This window comes from Pseudorca crassidens, chromosome 2 (genome assembly GCF_039906515.1).
Source record: "Pseudorca crassidens isolate mPseCra1 chromosome 2, mPseCra1.hap1, whole genome shotgun sequence".
NCBI classification, from domain to species: domain Eukaryota; kingdom Metazoa; phylum Chordata; class Mammalia; order Artiodactyla; family Delphinidae; genus Pseudorca; species Pseudorca crassidens.
This window is the reverse complement of record NC_090297.1, coordinates 113,955,689-113,970,000: the sequence shown is the minus strand read 5'-3', so window position 1 is coordinate 113,970,000 and position 14,312 is coordinate 113,955,689. Positions and strand designations below refer to the sequence as shown.

The window sequence follows — 14,312 nt, the reverse complement described above, 5'->3', positions numbered from 1 at the left end:
AAGAGAATATTCTTAGCTTAGTGAGTGCTTCTTGCCCACCTTCCAGCTTCTGCTATTCAGGTTTGATGGTGATTCTCAGTGTGAGTAGGGACCGGCTTATCAAAGGTTTTCCTTCCCCTTGGCCTCTTATCTCACCTAGAAACCCTAGCAACAGAGAAGCCAAATTTCTCCAGATCCTTAACATCCAAAGCAGTCACCTCCCTTCCCTCTCGTGGTCCCTTAACTTCCCTTTCCCCCTCCCTGCCTTTAATCTCCAGTTCCTACCAGCTCTGTTCATAGCAAACACAATTCTCCAGAATCCCCTCCACAAAAGCCAATACCCCAGATGCCAGAGCTTAAGACCCTAACTCCAACTAGGGGTCCCCAACACCAGCTGTGTATTAGGATCTCCTGAGGGGCTTTTAAAAATCACCAGTGCCTTGGCCTCACTCCCAAAGATTAATTGTTCTTGGGTGAAGCCCCAAGCATCGGGATTTTAAAACACCTCCCCAGGTAATTCTGATGGGCAGCCAGGGTTGAGAATCACCGAGCTAAGCAAACGCCTGCTTTCCAGGCATCACCCTCAGCAAAGGCGCACACCATGAGGTGCCTGCCGTGCCCTCTTCCCTCTACCAGCAGTTCCGTTTATTGCCAATCCTGCTTTGCCCTCCCCTCCTTCTGGGGAGAACCCCAATGAAGCTCTCTTAACTTTCCTCCATTCTCATCTCTCTCAAACGAATGTTCACAATTCTAATTGGATTAACTGAGTCTACTCGAGTTTAATCACATAGCTCTCATCAAACTGGGGGCATCCTGGGGCTGAGTCCCCAGTATCCGATGGATGCCCCCAGAAACAAAGTCTGTCAGACTGGACATATCTCCCCAGGACAGGATATCTGCCTCCCCATCTAACTTGGGGCTCCTTTGGGGCAAGAGCTATGCATGTTCTCTCAGTCTGGAGCTCCCCGAGGGCAAGGAAGAAGCTGGGCACCCTCTCCCCATCAGAGAAGCAGCAGACTAGTGGAAAGCAAGGTACATGAGCATGGAAACCAGCCCGAGGGGGTCCTAAACCAGGTTCTGCCCCTTACTTTCTGTGTGACCTTGGGCAGCCTATTTACCTCCCCTCTCTCATCCTTGATTTCTTCATCTGAAAATGGAGATAATAATAGTACTTGCTTTATGGGGTGGTTGTGAGGATTAAATGGGTCAGTATCCATACAGCTCTTAGAACAGTGCTGAGCACCCAATAAGCTCGCCGGGTCTGGCTGCTGGATCAGTCTCCATCCCCATGCGCAGGGCCCTGCCCAGGGAGAAGTGTGCGGGGCGTGGAGGTAGAGGAAGTAATCCCTAAGGATGCTACGTCACCCTGAGGGAAGGAGAGAAGAAGCCAAAGGTTGTATATGGAGTTAAGAGAAATATGAATAATTTTTTGAGCACAAAAGCAAAGAGATCAGGAGGTCAGGGGATCAGCAGTGAGGCAATTTATGACCACCAGCAGGAGAAGCCACCCTGAGAGACGGAAATGAATTCTTTGTCTCAATGAGGGCTGAGAACAGCAGAACAATTCGATAAATTGTCCTTTTTCCCCCTAGAGGGGGGCGGAGGATTGTGTTCCTGCTGCTTACCAGAGACACAAAAGGAAAAGGCCAAATCCTGATTTTCAGCCTGGAAAATAATCCTGACCATAAAGGAAACCCTGAGTCCCTGAGAACGAGGGGCTGCCAGAGGTCACCCTGTCCCTCCCCCTGCTGCAGAGACTGCAGCCCAGAGCAGTGAGAGAGGCACCCTTTCTTCTAAAGTCCTCCCAGCAAAGGGGCTTGTCCTCATTCCTCCTCCACGTTTGTGTCTTCCAGCCCAGGTGGCTGTGTAAGTCCTTCCACATATCAGGCCTTGGGCTTTCCCGCTGCTACACCAGTCTGTTTTCTCTTGTTCTCCTCTTCCTTCAGATGCCCAGCTTTGACATGTATGAGGATCAGAGTAGAGGCAGAGTCTCTTAATGGCGATGAGGAGAGATTCAAATCTGTACTGCAAGGGGTGGGAGTGGGGGCAGAAAGAAGAGCAGCAGGTCCCTTGGGGGATGGTGGACCAAGGAATCAGGCTCCTTGGATGGGGCTTGGGTGTCAGAGGATGTCTGAGGGAGCTGACAGGCTTTGCTATTGAAGCAAAGGACTAAAGGCCAGACCCCAGAAGGGACTATCTACTGAGGATGAGTGTCCAAAATATCTGGGGAGAGGTTGGGATAGGCTGAAGCTGCTCGGAGGCAGGGGAGTAGAAAGAATGACCTTGGCAGAGGCAGGCTCCCAGGGTGTGTTTACCACGCACCAGCCTTGCCTTCGAGCAGCTGTGGTCCATTCTTTCCCACCCATTTCATCCCCCTCTTTCTCAGTGTTTCACATCCCGACATGGGGGGACAATTTGTGCTAAATGGACCAGTTACCTCTTATTAGGTTTGATGAGGATTTCATTGCCTCAGCTCACAGGGATTGGAAGATTCCTGCTTCAAATGAGCAGCCCAGTTGAGGAGATCAGCTCAGAGAAAGAGAGGAGAGAGTCAGCACTCAGGGGCCCTGGACAGGGGCAGGGAGGTGGGGAGTGGGTATGGAGGAGGAGAGAGTGGGGAATAGACTTAATCAGGAAAAATTGGAAAGTAATGTCAACTAATGACTCAAACATCAAGCTCCAGAACTAGGGGGAGCCTCAGACAACATGAGGTCCATTCCCCGTTGAGATGGTGAAATGATCTGTCACAAAGTAAGTCATAGTCAGAGTAAGACTGGCACCAGAACCCAGGGAGGCCTCTTGTGTCTTAGGCCAGGATCCTTGCTAACTCCTACTTTCCCACCCCTGCACCCCAGGCCCATTCCAAGTGCTTTTATTAGCAAAGGCACCCCTTATGTCCAAACAGCTCTGATCATTATGTAGCTCTGGTCTCCTGTAGGTATCTGAGAATCAGAGACTATAGTGAGCAGAAGGTGGGGATGCAACGAGAAAGAGAGAGTCTCTCATCTTCCTTTGGCCCTTGGTTTTGGTTCCCTTGGATCCTACTCCCAAGTCTACAGTCTGCTGATCTTTAGCATTCCCTAGCGCTTCTTCGAAGACCTAAAACCACCCATCGTTAGATCTATTTAGTATCAGGTCTGGCTGTGAGAATTGTGGTTTATGTTTGCATTCAAGCTGGCAGCTAAGATTATGGGCTGAAGTTGTATTAAGGTTATTGAACATCATAGTAGGTTTAAGGGTGAAGTTGAATAAGGTTCACGTGAATGGAAATATAGAGCTAGGCTTACTTAACCCTTATTATAAGGGGGGCCATTACCTTAAAGCACAACCCTTAGCAATGTCACTCCAGAAGGGAAGGATTGGGAGTTTGGGATTAGCAGAAACAAACTATTATATATAGAATGGATAAGCAACTTTCCCACCCCTGCACCCCAGGCCCATTCCTACTGTATAGCACAGGAAACTATATTCAATAACCTGTAATAAACCATAATGGAAAAGAATATGAAAAAGAGTATATCTATCTATCTATCTATATATGTATAACTTTATCACTTTACTGTACACCAGAAACTAAGAAACTAATACAACATTGTAAATCAACTATATTTCAATAAAAAACAAAAACAAACTTACAGGATATAGCCAAAGCTGTGCTTAAAGGGAAAATTAATAGTGTTAAATGATTTAAACTTAAAAACTAATAAAATTTTTAAAACACTCAAAAAAAAAAAAAAAAAAGTCACTCCTGTCCTAATAACCCCAACAGAGGCTTGCTAAGGGTTTGGGTTAAGATTAATTAATTAGCTTGTTCACCCATTCATCCATTTCATCATCTCATAAACATGTATTGAAAGCTTACTCTATGCCCAGGCACTAGGCTAAGCACTTAGGACACAAAGATGAATAAAACACACCCCTTGCTCTCCTGGAGCCGCAGTCTAGTGGGAAAGATTGACAGATAGCTACAACTGAGTTGGGAAGTACAGAGATAGAAACATACCCATTTCTTTAAGAGTGCAGAACACTAGTTACTGAACTTAGCTTGGAGACATCAAGGAAAGTTTCCTAGAATTGGGTATTGAGAATTAGGATCTTCAAAGTCTGAAATATGGCCTTAAATAAGACAGCTCCCCTCTCTGGGCCTCAGTTTCCTCTCGCTCTAACAGCCCCATGGGATTGTCATCATATGTTTGTTTCTGCTAAGGAGGCAGAGGCCGTTCCCTAGAGATGCCTGCTGAGGGGTTCCATCAGGACATATATAGGGGTGTTCTATAAATGCTCCCTGTTTAAGAACTGCTTCTATTCCTCCGGAGAGCCAGGGTCAGGGACCAATTTCCTTACTCCCTGCACATGACATGGTGGGTCTTCCTACATGAGACAGCCATGCTCCAGGCCACAGTATTCCTCCCTGCACCCACTGGCTTCCCGGCTTCTGGGCCAGGGAACAGGCCTAGCAGTGGCTGACAGGCAGGGTCTGGCTGCTGGTTTCGGTGGCATTGCCTAACTGGACAGATGGAGAATGTTGATTTAATGTCCCTCCAGTGCCTCTATTCCAGCCTCTGAGACACAGCCAGCAGTAAGGCACTGGCACCTACTCCTCTTCTGGCAGGCATGGCAGTTCCCCTCCTCCACCAGCCTTCATGCCTGAGCCTCCAGCTTCCTCCTGCCCCATCCCCAAGTCCTCCCCACATAAAGCCCGAGTCTAGGCTCTGGGACTAGGTCTAGGGGAAAGTAAATCCCGAGGAAAAATTTGCCCCCGATGAAAAAGAACAAAACAGCAGAAACATGGCTCCTCCTCTGGGGGTCCTTCAAGAGGGTCTACCTGAGAGCAGGATGGTGTTTGCCAGGGGACGGGGAGGGGGAAAGGGGAGGTATTAGTCAAACGGTACAAAGTTTCAGTTATTCAAGAGGAGTCAATCCAAGAGAGCTACTGTGCAGATTAGTGCCTGTAGTCAACAATGCTCTACTGTACTCAAACATTTGCTATGAGAGTAAATCTTATGTCGACATAAAATAATAATATATAAAAAGAGGCAGAAGGAAACTTTTGGAGGTGATGGATATGTTTATGGCATGGATATGTTTACCTCCAAACTCATCAGGTTCTATACATGAAATAGGTGCAGCATTTTGTACATCAATCATCCCTCAGGCATGCGATTAAAAAAAATAAATAAAAGACTGGCACCAGCCTCCATCCTGCTGTTTAAACCAAAGACCTGCTGTACTTGACTGCTCTTTCTTCCTCCGCATTCAGCGCTAACCAGTCTCCAGCTCCTGTTGGTGGTTATTAGTTATGTCCATTTCCTTCCGTCTCCACTGCCAACACCTTGGTCCGTATGCTATGGCCCCTCCTGCCTGGACCACCAGCAACAGCCTGTCGGTGTCTGTTCAGCTCTGTTCTCTGCAGTTCTGTGTGTCTGCAGCCCCAGTGGTCTTTCTCAAGCTCAAATGTAACCACCTAGTTCCCCTACTTAAAACTCACTGGTGACTCCGTTGCCCTACGGATCACACTCAGAATCTTCCCATTAGCTACAAGAGCCTGCCTGGGATGGCTCTGTCTTGCCTTCCAGCCTCCCGCTTCCCACACTCCCTCTTGCCCTGTATACTCCAGCTCTGACAGGCTTCTCCGAGTTTTTGGAACTGGCCACATATCTGTCTTCACTGAGGCCTCCACATGCCCTGTTCCCTTGCCTGCAATGTTCTTTTCCACCCTGGCCCCGAACCGCCCCCCTCATCCCCTACTTATCCCTTAGACCTCACACTGAATGTCACTTCTCCATGGAAGCCTCTCTAATTCCTCCAAACAGGTGAGATCACCTCGTTATTGCCCTCAAGCACCCTCTATTTTCACCAGCAGCGTTAATCACACTTGTAATTAGGTATTCAGTGTCTGTTTTCCCTGCTGGATGGTAAACCCTGTATAGGTAGAGACTGCCACTACTGTTCACTGCTGTCACCATACTGCCTGACACACAGGAGGCTCTTAGGACTGAGAAAAAGAGAGAGATGTTCCCCATTCTGAATTCTACAAAGGATTTCTTGGAGTAGAGAAGGGGGGGCTAGGTTCCTTGTAACAAAGTACAGATCCAGAGGGGGATCTGGTTCCTTGTAACAAAGTACAGATCCAGTTAGACGCAGGAGGAACTTCTCCACTAAGTAGTGGGGAAGTTCCAGGAAATCATCCTTCAGGCACCAGAATAAGAGTAGAAATGGCATGTAAGTGCAAAAAAAAAAAAAAAAAAAAAAAAAAAAAAAATCCCAAGGAACAGTGAACAAAGCTATAAATACAGCCAAGCATCGGGTGACATCACCTGAGCACAGTGCAGCGATTTATGGCCAGGTCACACGGCCCTAAAGTGTATTTATAACGGTGTAACTCACTAGTACTTCTCCCTGCCTGCTTGCCCTCCCTCCTTCTCCTGCTTGATGGTGGCCACAGTCCTGCTCTTCTCACGAAAACAGGATGGCTGGGCCGGGCCCCTGCTTTGGGAGTACCAGGATGCTCTGAGGAGTGGGGCTGTCTCTCCAAAACTCTGCATTCAAAAACCTGCCCCTGTTCCCCGTTTCCTAGTGAGTTGTGGACATTTAAGGCATGCAAGGCCCCCGTGGCCTTCACTTACCTTTGGGCTCCGTGGACAGCTTTATCAGCTTCCAGCTTTATTCACATACGCTACGTGGTTCCTAGAATCCGGTGAGTTTCCCCAAAGAGTCCCTAGGGATTCACCCCTTCATCCTTTGCGCATGCTTTCCCCTCCATGTGGTGTATTTTTCTACCATAAATCTCCAGTCAAAACTGCTCCTTCAAGGCCCAACTCAGATGCAGCATTTTCACTGAGCTGCCTGGTGGGATGATGTACCTTTTGGTTCTCTCCTCACAGCGCCACTGACTGCACTCTCTGCAACTTGAGGTCACTCGTTTACTATGATAAACTTGCACACAGACATGTCTTGTTTCCACCTCGAACTGTGAGTCCCTTCCCCATACATCTTAGTTCTTCCCTCAGGGTCTTCTCAGGACCTGCCACATGGCAGAAGCTCAGAGAATGTTTGTTCAATCAAATATCTCTTCCTTCTGTGACCCTAGTCCCCCCTGAGCATCTACAACATGTCCAGCATGGTGTTAGAAGCTGTACTGGCATGATTTTCAGTCCTCACAATGACTAGAAGGGCGTCAACATCTCCACTTCTGTGTAGGGGGATTGAGGCAGAGAGAGGTTAAGTAGCTTGCCCAAAGGTACAGAGCAAGTATCAATAAATGTGACCATAGGACTCTCAACAAGTATGTCAAAGTCTACCATGTTTCTTCTATTCCTGGAGACCTTGCGCTAAGTGCTGTATAGCCTGGTTTCTATCTAATATCCCAGGATTTGCATTCTCTTCTCAAAGACACTGCACACAGCCAGCTGACAGCCTGCCTCTTCACAACTGGTTCCAGGGTGGCTTGCTCAGGTGCTGGGGTTATCAAAGTGGAGTTTTCTGAGGAGGCTTGTGAGAGAATCACTGCTTTGAAAGAAGAAGCCCCAGGCCCTTCTGTGTTCTGGGGACCTACCCCTCTCCTACCTCATTTACATGGGGGAAAGAAAGCTCAGAGCCAGTGAGAGAGACTGAGATAAACAGTCACCTGGCAGTCACCCACTGCTCAGGACACCGGCTTTCCTCTCCATCTCTCCTCCTCTGCTTCTGGATCTTCTTGGGTAATTTTACCGCCACCTCTATTTAGAGTCTTAAATGGAAAGAGAAGCAACGATGAACTGAGATTCTCTTTCTCACCAACAAACCATCAGATGCTTACCTCTGGGAAAGTGGGAACTAGAAAGTACCCAAGGTGGGTGGGGAGTAGGGTGTTGGTGGTGTAATTCAGTTAGGCTGGGACCTGAGTCATGGTCTCGGGCAAGCAGAGTTTGGGAAGCAGAGATTGGGAAGTGGGGGCAGAGTGACCATGCAGGAAGCAAGCCAGAGCAAATCAGAACAATTATGTGTCTTCCCAACTCACCCTCAGCTGGGCCACCAGCATGTGGCTTAAGGCACTGAATAAAATCCAAAATATTTAACAAGCCAAGTGATGTCGTTAAAGAATTGCTATTAATATTATAAGGGATTCTTATCTCTTCTATTATTGCTCAGAGTTGAAAAGTGACTAAAAATGATGCTGAGTTCCTAGAGGTGTTCCCCACAACTCCACCTTCTCACATAGGCCGCTTGCAACCCCCAATTAGGCTGCAGAATCCAGCACGTTCATTCCCCGTGCAAAGTGTGAATTGAAAGAAGTTTGCCTTTGGTGATACAGTCTCTTTCTTAAAGTGTTATTCCACAATCTTGAGAGCTCTCTTACTGCTCTAAACTTTCACTGTCAAATGAGTTTATACTAAAATGTGAAAGACTCCATATCCTCCCCCACCAGATATATAATATATATTTTTTATATATATTATATATATATATGTATATGTATATATATATATATATTTGGCTATGCCACATGGCTTGTGGGATCTTAGTTCCCTGACCAGGGACTGAACCTGGGCCTCTGGCAGTGAAAGTCCTAACCACTGGCGCACCAGGGAATTCCCAGATACATTTTAAAAGAGAGTAGCACTGGGGCAATATTTTAACCAAAGAAATATATGTCTGACAGTGTAGTTATAGACATCTTTATACTTGATAAGGAGGCATTTTGGGGGTACTATAGAGAAACCTTCTAGAGCCCATAAAATTATACCTGGCCCAAGAGTCTACAAGCAGAGGCAAACTTATCGTGAAGTTAATGAAGCTCACTTGTTCCTTCTAAGGTCCTGGGTTGTACCCTGCCAGTGCGTTCATGTGGTTCTGCCTAAAAATTGCAGGAGTGAGTTTCCCTGGTGGCACAGTGGTTGAGAGTCCGCCTGCCGATGTAGGGGACATGGGTTCGTGCCTTGGTCCCGGAAGATCCCACATGCTGCAGAGCGGCTGGGCCCGTGAGCCATGGTCGCTGAGCCTGCGCGTCCGGATCCTGTGCTCCACAACCAGAGAGGCCGCAACAGTGAGAGGCCCGCGTACCGCAAAAAAAAAAAAAAAAAAATTGCAAGAGTAAGATATTGTAATCACAACTGATTGTGTCTTTAGTTTCTTTTCATTATAACTTCCCCTCCACCTCCACCTCGCCTCTTGTCAGGTGGTAGAGAAGCCACGGGCATTCTGGGAGTCTGGCTAAGGGGAAATTTAGTTGGGAGTACATTTAGGTTGGATTAAAGGGTTATGTGGTATAGCTCACAATCACTTGCATGTATGGTTATACTAACTCTCTGGTGTTGGGATGGCTTCCGGGAATGCTCCTACGGTCCCCAAGCTGACTCATGCAGCATCAGGACATGCAGATGCAGAGCCAGAGGGTTGTGGTGCCAAGAACGTGTCCTCTAGCACCCGGACCTGGAGGCACGGAAAGCGGAATCTAGTCCGTGGAAGATTCTTCTAATCACCTGATGTGTAATATGGCAAGTGTTGGGTTTGGTTCTCACTGATGCTTTGTCAAAATGGAAGTTCTTTCCTGTCAGGAATATGCCTAATGAGGTAGCATATAAATTATAAATATACCACACAAAAATGATTCCTGTGTGTTTTTATATGAGATGATTAGGTAGAAATTATTCCGACATTAGGACGGGAATTGTAACACAAAACTCAGATTACCCCCAAAGAGACGCTGCATTAAGAGGAAGAGATAGTGGGAATTCCCTGGCGGTCCAGTGGTTAGGACTCCGTGTTTCCACTTTAGAGGGCGTGGGTTCCATCCCTGGTTGGAAACTATGATCTCGGATGCCATGCAGCACGGCCAAGAAAAATAAAAGGGAAGAGATAGTTTTCTAACAGGCTCTGGGATTCTTTAATAATCCAATTAATGAAGAGGGTAACACATACAATTACAGTGGGAAAAGTTTTAAATTTCTTAGTGATTTGATAAAGATAACATAAAACTCATAATAGACCACTACAATGAGGACAAACTGGTTAATAGTAACTGGTGTCCTTTATAACAAGTATTTAAGATTAGTTACAACATAAGAAAACTCGAACTGTCCTGATATCTTACAGCTCAATTATTTTTTTAAAAAGTGTGTAGGTTTGGGCTTCCCCGTTGGCGCAGTGGTTAAGAATCCACCTACCAATGCAGGGGACACGGGTTCGAGCCCTGGTCTGGGAAGACCCCACAGGCTGCGGAGCAACTAATCCCATGCGCCACGACTACTGAGCCTGCGCTCTAGAGCTCACGAGCCACAACTACTGAGCCCGTGTGCCGCAACTACTGAAGCCCTCACACCTAGAGCCCGTGCTCCGCAACAAGAGAAGCCATGGCAATGAGAAGCCCGCGCACCACAAGGAAGAGTAGCCCCCGCTCGCCACAGCTAGAGAAAAGCCCGCGCGCAGCAATGAAGACCCAACACAGACAAAAATAAATAAATAAATAAACAATTTAAAAAAGTGTAGCGGTTTTTCTTTTTCCAAAAATGACAAAAAACTTAAAATTATAGATGGTATTACCAATAGCAATTTTAAAGTTGAAAGACACTTTTAAAGACTATCAGTAATAAAAAGATAAATTTTGATCAACCATTCCAGAGGAAAGCTGAATTACGCTTCTGCTCTCTCTATTAAAACCATTATAGAATCATTATGAGGAATCAGTCAAAGGGGACACAGCCGAAAATGCAGAGAAAAATATTATATGGGTGCGTCAGGCAGTTAATTAATAAAAATGATTATTTCACTTTTCTGGATTTTTAATGATTTTTGATTTGTCAACTTTTTAAAACCTGTAGCTTGTTATGAATCCTTTTTTCATTTTTAAAATAAATGGTCACTTCTTACCTACTTCTGCGTTTATAATTTTGCATGTTCCTTTCCTTTATTAAGGACCCTCCCCACCACCTCCCCAACAAAAAACCAAAATGGTATAAGCTTCAGGGCCCGTAAAGTAGGGTTGATCTTTGCCCACAGCATTGGTATTTTATTAAGGTAATGCTGAATAATAATAATTATAATGGCCGCACTTTTTATTATGAGCCCACGTTATTATAAATGCTTAACTGTGAATTATCTCAGTTACCCCCTCAATAACTACTTGTTTGCCCCATTGGCAACTGCTTGTTTCCTCCATTTGACAGATGAAGGAACTAAAATCCCCGAGATGTTAGGTCACCTGCTCCAGGTTGCTCAGCTGGGAGGCTGCAAAGCCTGGATAAACACAGAAGCTTGTTTCCTCTCTGTTTCTGGCGACCTAGGCCCTGTTTCCCTCACCTCCCTTGACTCCAAAGAGAAGAGCTAAGTTCCCAGACTCCACCGCTCGTCTTACACTCAGAGAGGCTGAGTGACTTGCTGGAAGACACACAGCCGGCAAACGGCAGAAGGAGAGTTAGGCCTCGGCTGCAGGGTTTTCCTTTCCTCCCTCACACCACCCTAGGACGCCTGCTTTGGCCTTGGTCCCGGGCTGGTGGGGTGAGGCCCCAGGCGGCAGACGCTCTGGCAGGTGGGACCCGCAGGCCGCCTGGGGCAGGGGCGGGCGAGGAAGGGGCCGAGGGCGCAGGCTGCAGCCTCCGGGAGGAGATGCCTTCAGAACTTCAGCGTTTCCAGGGGCAGCAGCCAGGACGCAGCCTCCCCGCACTTCATTAACTGGAAAATAAACTGGAGCTACAAAAGCCTGGGGGAAGGAGAGGGCGCGGGCCCAGCTGCCGCAGGGCCGAGGGGCGGAGGTGGCAGGAGGAGGCCCCGCCAGCTGAGGCCGCAGTCATTCCCCGGCTGCCCATCCCCCACCTGCAGCCCCCTCCCCAGCATGGGAGCCGGCCCCCTCTGCTCCCGATTGCACCGGGGAGCCCTGGGAGCCAGAGATTTTCCTGGAGCCGAGGGAATGTGCCCCTCAGAATCACCCCTCCAAGCTTTGAGGGCACAATGGGCCGTCAGATGGTGGGGAGGGGCGGCACGGCTCTACATAGGCCCCTCCTAAGAGCCAGACCTTCTGCTGCCGAAGCAGAACAGAGGGACATTGAGAGTGTAGCCCTGGGGAAGGGCTGGCTCTGGGGAAAATGGGATTTTAAGAGAGAGAAATGAGAGACTTGCTGCCTTCTGCTCACTGCCCTCCACCACCACCCCACCCCCGCCACACACACGGTCCTCCTTCCTCTCTTCGATGCTCTCCCTCTCTTCCTTTTCTCCCAGGATCCCCCAAAGCTGTGACTCCCTCAGTATCACCGCCACCCCACCTCACCCCTGCTTCTCTCCTGGGCTCACCCCTTTCTTAGCAAAGCTGTTCTCCTTGCCCTCCAGTCCCCTTCTGTGGCTGCCATGACAAAGTACCACAGACTGGGTGGTGTCAATATTTTCTCATAGTTCTGAAGGCTAGAAGTCCCAGATCAATGTGTCAGCAAGAGTGGTTTCTTCTGAGGCCTCTCTCCTTGGCTTGCAAATGGCCGCCTTCTCCCAGTGCTTTCCTGTGGTTTCCCTTAGTGCATGTGTGTGTCCTAATCTCCTCTTCATATAAGGACACCAGTCATGTTGGAGTAAGGCCAACCCTAATGACCTTATTTTGACTTAATTACCTCTTTAAAGACAGAATTTCCATATACAGTCATATTCTGAGGTCCTGGCGTTATGACCTCAACAAATGAATTTGAGGGAACACAATCCAGTGCTTAACACCTTCCTTGTCCAGACCAGTCTACCACCAAATCTTGCAGCTAACACGGTCATCTAGGGTTGCCCTAGTCTGGACACTGTGACATCCCCACACACAGCCCCACAAACACAACCTAACACCTCCCTCACTTTACCCTCACACATTCAGGACCTCTCAGAAGTACCGGGTCACACAGACCCAAGTCACCTGGTAAATGTAACCTAGCACACAGGGATATCACCTTCTTGGTTGCAAAATCAACTCTGGCCTCTGTCTTCTTTCTCTGAGATTTGGGGGCTTGCCTAATGCAGGATCATAGCTCTTCAGTTCGTTTGGTCATTTAAGAATCTCTTCCCCTCAAAATGTTTCAGTACCTTTATTTATTTATTTTACAGTTTTATTGAGATGTAACTGACATATAGCACTGTATAAGTTTAAGGTGTACAGCATAATGATTTGATTTATGTACATCATGAAATGATTACCACAAAAAGTTTAGTGAACAGCCATCATCTCGTATAGATGCAACATTAAAGAAGTAGAAAAAATTTTTTTCCTTGCTCAGTACGTTTAAATAATTTGAGTAGGTTCAAAGGTTTAAAAAATGATATAAAAAGGAATGTATTAGATTGGTTCAAGATGACAGAGTAGAAGGACGTGCGCTCCATTCCCTCTTGAGTGACCACCGGAATCACACCTAACTGCTGAACAATCATCAACAGGAATACACTGGAACTTGCCAAAAAAGATACCCCACATCCAAAGACAAAGGAGAAGTCACAATGAGATGGTAGGAGGGGTGCAATCACAATAAAACCAAATCCCATAACGGCTGGGTGGGTGACTCACAAACTGGAGAACACTTATACCACTGAAGTCCACCCACTGGCGTGAAGGTTCTGAGCCCCACATCAGGCTTCCCAACCTGGGGGTCTGGCAACGGGAGGAGGAATTCCTAGAGAATCAGACTTTGAAGGCTAGTAGGATTTGATTGCAGGACTTCGACAGGACTGGGGGAAACAGACTCTACTCTTGGAGGGCACACACAAAGTAGTGTGCGCATCAGGACCCAGGTGAAGGAGCAGTGACCCCATAGGAGACTGAAACAGACCGACCTGCTACTGTTGGAGGGTCTACTGCAGAGGCAGGGGGTGGCTATGGCTCACCTTGGGGACAAGGACTCTGGCAGCAGAAGTTTGGGGAAGTACTCCTTGGCGTGAGCCCTCACAGAGTCTGCCATTAGCCCAAACCAAAGAGCCGGGTAGGCTCCAGTGTTGGGTCGCCTCACGCCAAACAACCAACAGGGAGGGAACCCAGCCCCACCCACCAGCAGACAAGCAGATTAAAGTTTTACTGAGCTCTGCCCACCAGAGCAACAGCCAGCTCTACCCACCACCAGTCCCTCCCATGAGGAAACTTACACAAGCCTCTTAGATAACCTCACCCACCAGAGGGCAGATAGATGAAGCAAGAAGTACTACAGTTCTGAAGCCTGTGGAAGGAAAAGCACATTCACGGAAACATAGACAAAATGTAAAGGCAGAGGACTTTGTACCAGATGAAGGAACAAGAGAAACCCCAGAAAAACAACTAAGTGAAGTGGAGATATGCAACATTCCAGAAAAAGAATTCAGAACAATGATAGTGAAAATGATCCAGGACCTCGGAAAAAGAATGGAGGCAA

At 47.5% G+C, this 14,312-nt stretch overlaps 1 long non-coding RNA gene across 1 annotated transcript; it reads left to right on the top strand.

Moving 5' to 3' along the window:
* The first annotated feature begins 6,404 nt into the window (after positions 1–6,404).
* LOC137211432 (uncharacterized) lies at positions 6,405–10,338 on the top strand. Its single transcript, XR_010937096.1, has 2 exons — positions 6,405–6,676; positions 10,075–10,338. It is a non-coding gene; the product is annotated as an uncharacterized lncRNA (long non-coding RNA).
* The last annotated feature ends 3,974 nt before the right edge of the window (positions 10,339–14,312 follow it).